We start from the raw sequence: 5,250 nt of genomic DNA on the forward strand, positions 1-5,250 counted from the left end.
CACCATGTTTGAGATTTGTGAGTTGAGATATAATACTGTATATGTGCATCTCATTGCAACTTTTATGCAACATATTTGCTCGGGTAAAATGTTTGTTTCTAGTTTTAAGAAGTTATCTTTGAAAATCATACATGGAGATGAAAAACAATGATTGTAGCTGCCTGCATTGTTAAATGCTACACGATATAATTACCGTGACAATTTAAGTTCAAAAGACTACCTGTTACTCATTAGACAAACAAAAGTTTTTAAGTTAGCTCAACTGACTCAACTTTGTTAGCTTTTTTTACAGTGTGCCTCAACTGATGTTGAAATGCATGTTGCCACTTGTCAGAATTAATGTCTGACTAAGTGCATTTAACAATCAGTAATCTGAACACTTGCTGTTGCATGATGCCTCCATATTAGTAAGCATAGCATAAACAAAAATAATTACAGTGCATCTTTAATAGAAGAACTGTCCACTCATATACAGTAGATCCATTGGTTTCATTTCCCCCACGATAAAACACTAGTTTGGCGATAATACGAGCACTTTATAAAGTTATATGACCCATCACACAAGACATAAAACTGCCAGTGTGTCTCTGACAGTGTTTAAATCTGAAGACGGTGTGGAGTAAAGCTGTATATTGGAGCACTGGGAGTGTTTGGATGGATCACACCACTATAAACAATGTTGTGAGGATCATGGTGTGACCAGCAGAAGAAGAAAACTAATCAGCATAGCACAGTTACATGAAGCTGATGTCATAATTAGTCTAAAAAAAAAAAACTCATTCTCTTTGTATATAAGCCTGTTGATTGTCCTTTGCTTGTTTGTTGCAACCCTGCGACACAGACGTGTGGACAGCGTCATGCTGGGGGGACAAATAAGGCTGGGTTCACACTGATCGCAAAACAACAGCTAGAGAAGAACAAATTGAATTTGTACGTCTCTGTGCTGTTTCCTCCCCAATTCCACTAAAGGTTATTCAAATTCCTCCCACTTCCTTTTTTCTCTCTACCCCTCTCTCTTGCCTTGATATTCTGTCAAAAGACATTTTACTCTCACTGAAGAATCCTTTTGCATGTTTTGGGGCATGTGCTCCCTCCACACTGACTCTCCTCATGCAAGCTGCTTTAATGTTTCTTGCTGCAGTTTTGACCTGACTCATATTTTTCAGCTTTTTCAATAACAGTTTCAGACCTGCATTTCTTAAAACTAAATCCATAAACTATCCCATGATGGGAACCCCTAAAAGGTTCAATATATGAAGTGCCTGACAGAACCATTTAAGGTTCTATATAGAACCTTAGTGTATGAGCTAACTGTGATGACGGGTGCTAAGATGACGTCATCACTACCGCGATAACGGCAGGATGTGAAGTCTTCATAAACTGTTAATGGGCTTATGTTTCTTTACATTTGTTATTTATGTTTTTTTGTTTCTGTGTTGACTATGGTGCAGTCTATTCAACACAGTCTCATGAAAGTGCGTATCTATACCACAAATGTTATTTCTCGTGTCATTTATACGCCAAAACTGTTTTTTTGCGTGCATATGCTACGCACTGAAAACCCTTGGGTAGGATTAGGGGGGTGGGGGGGTGGGGGATGCGTGCGTATTACACGACATAAAGTGCGTATCATATGCACACGAAAACTGCATAGCATATGCACGCAAAAAACAGTTTTGGCGTATAAATGGCACGAGAAATAACATTCGTGGTATAGATACGCACTTTCATGAGATCGGGCTGGTCTATTAGTTTGATACAATGGTTTAATCTGGTTCATTATTCTATAACATTCCGTTATAATAAGTTTAAGATATGCTGTTTGAGTTGATTGCAGATATGGGGGGGGGCCTTGGTGATGTAGGCATGGAGAAACGTCTTACGGTGTTTACATTTAGTTTAAGTTGCCAAATGAGTTTATTTTATTTATTTTTGGAAGTTAAATGGTTAAATGGTCATATGTTTAGGCTACAAAGGTTTTTGGTATTGGTGCCCCTGCAGTTGGTAGGTCTTGGTTGTAATTAGCCTATAACCCAGGCTAAACTGAACCTTGGGAAGGGAAAGATGGGGTCATATTGCTGAATGTATTCATGTAGATTTTGCTGCCTGTAGCTATTTGTTTTCCTTTGGTTGTTGATACATCAAAGTTTGCACTGAGTCAAGTGTATATTTAGTTTTGTAAATATTTTTTTTTGGTTTAATTTCGTATTTTTTTCTTTGACACATCACTGTGAATATGTACACCCCTACTTCTCCACTGGCATTTAATAAAAATCCTCTTTGGATGATATCTGAGTCCTGAGCCTATCTACCACCTCCCTTTGATCTCCACGGGACACGTTATGAGACTAACATATTAAACCTTTACTTAAGACTTTGAATAAAATACCAGCCCCAATGGAATCTCTGAATAACAGTGACCATGCCATTATTATTTATATAGAAATGACAGCATGTGTGTGTTGCAACCCCATACTTTATTGTACAAGAATCCGGATCTGAACATATTCTGTACAACTGTGTATTCTTGCAGACTAATGGATTGTTAACATTATATTCATTATATTGTTATATGTTATACATTATAACATTATATATATTGCATGGTCCTGCTGGCTAGCAGGGGACATCTCCATGTTTCAGTTAGGCTGGCCTCAGTAATAGTGTTCAGTGTAATAAAAAAAGAACTGAGTCTTTTTATCCTGAATTGTTTCCCTTTATTCCTCTGCAAAAATTATCTTCCTGTCCTTTAGACAGAATGATGAGTGATGGACCTGCTTTTAACGAGCTGATCCAATCAGCATTTGACCCTTACCACTTTCAGTGCAGCCAAGCATTTGTCATGAACTGGTTGACAGGCATTTTGACTTAAATCTTTCAATATACCTCTAGTTCTGGCTATTTTGGGATGATGTTTCTGACAGTTTGGAGAGTATATTTGCATCAAGTGTCAATTAGAGCGGTGATACAAGTGAATGACGATATCAGCCTCTGATGGCGATGCTGCAAGATGGAGCCGTAGTTCATTGCTGTCACTCTTAAATCATTATACTGTGTATGTTTGTGCTTCAGAGTGCGTGAATGCAATGTTTTTTTTTTTTTTGCGTTCACATTTAGTTGTGTTTGTGCATGTCTGGGTCAGCAGTCAGAGCGCTGTCCATCTGTTATGTGCTCTGAGAGCAGCTTTTCTGTGCATTTCCTACAGTCTCTTTGGGATTCTCCAGTGCACATACTCTACATCAGCAGTACATTCCTCTAGTGGGAATTAATATTTATGATAATTACAATTAATTTGTATTAATAACAACAATTATTATTAATAACAACAACAATAATAATATATTGATGTGGTGAGCAGGACGGCCGAGGGACGTGAGAGAACGTCGCGAGGCCGGTGGTGCGATTGCTAATGAGCAGCACCTTTGAAGCACACCAGTCTCGCATCTCTCACGGAGGAGCGGAAGCATAAAGGGGGAGCGACGGAGTGGATGATCGAGAGAGGAACAGGCCTGCTGCTTTTGTTTGTATTTTGTTATATTTTATTTTGGTAGCCAGCAGTCGTCCGTGAGGAGTTGCTGGCAGGTATTTATATTTTATTTTGGTAGCCAGCAGTCGTCCGTGAGGGACTGCTGGCAGGCATTTTCTTCTTCTTCTTCTCTGTCGTTTTACGGCGGTTGGCATCCAACATTAATGGTGCATTACCGCCACCTACTATACTGGAGTGTGGACCGGAGATAAAATAAATGCATAAATAAACCATCAAACTAAAAATAACTTTTTATTATTTTCTTTTTCCTTCAAAAAAAAAAAAAATTTTTTTTTTATTTAATCATCCTAAATCCTTTCTGCCAGTCTTGTTTCTTTTAAGAATTGAAATACCAATGCACTCACACCATTTACCGATTTCTGGCAGGTATTTTGTTTGTTTATTTTATTTAAATAAAGTTTTATTTGATTGTACTCCGGTTCCCGCCTCCTTCTTCCCTGAACATTGCTACAATTGATTATTAACAATATTCACAATATTAATAATAATGTTTTTTTCCAGATATATTAATAGCAGACTAATTATAAATTATTAAAAATAATATAATACAATAATACATAATTATGCTATTACTTAAAGCTGCAGTCCGTAACTTTTTTGGGTTAAAATTTATCCCAAATACATTTTTGAGCAAGTACATAACCAGCCAGTGTTCAAAACTATCTGCTTGCCTTAGCTCGATTCAAAACGGTAAGCTTGTAATAATGTTTTTATTTACAGTGGTACTGGTGGATTTCTGCGGGAAATTCGAGCATGTCTTTGTGTCATTACATCACATCTGTACACATAAAGAAGGAGTCTCGGCTAGTAGGCTATGAGTGTGAGGATGTTGGAGGTGGAGATGTATAACCTTTTCTCACAGCACTTGATATAATTAAACTTATCAATTTGATGGCGGATCCAGAAAGGTTCAAATGACAATCACCAGTGACAACTGGAAAATCACCCGTTTTAAAATGCAAAAGACTTCGGACTTCGGAGTGGCTTCAGAAAAAAAGAGACTGCAACCGGGCCCATGCGAAATCAAGGATAAATATTGGAAGGGCATTAAATGTAGTCATGCAATGCTGATGTTGTTAACATTATCAATTTGAGAACAAAGTATAATTTGCACGGTTTGAAGTGATATGATAAGCGATCGTTAGATTTAATCACTGTGATTTACTGCAATGCTTTTCCCCCTTAGTTGGTCAGAACAAAAGTGGATGTTACTTACTTGTCCAGATGACATTTTCCAGTGAAAATTCTTATGTTGGTCATACTTCCAAAAAGTAGAATCTGTGATTCTGAATGCCAGTATCCACACCGGCGCGGTGACTGACAGCCACACATTCTCCTCAAAACATTGGATTCATCCGCGCTGTGCCGGAAAAACTACGGACTGCAGTTTTAATTATTAGCTTATTATCAACAGATCTGTGAAAAAAAAAATCACCACATGGTTTCATTTGCCAAGTATTATACACATAATTTTACTTCAAATGGAAATAGATTAAGCTCCTGGGTTTGACTGGTCATATTTGCTCATTTAAAAGAACACTTTCACAGTTGGCTCTCATTTTCAAGGGAACAATGGATGGTTGAACCACGCATTCCTGCTTTCCAAATGGTTGCCTAAATTGAAGTCTGGAGAATGGAATGATATTTAACGTCAATAAAAACAGATGGTGCCAGTTTATACTTGCATAATAACAACAGCCCAG

The sequence above is a fragment of the Rhinichthys klamathensis genome, unplaced genomic scaffold, assembly GCF_029890125.1.
Source record: "Rhinichthys klamathensis goyatoka isolate OS25496 unplaced genomic scaffold, OSU_Roscu_1.1 h1tg000149l_1, whole genome shotgun sequence".
Taxonomy (NCBI): Eukaryota; Metazoa; Chordata; class Actinopteri; order Cypriniformes; family Leuciscidae; genus Rhinichthys; species Rhinichthys klamathensis.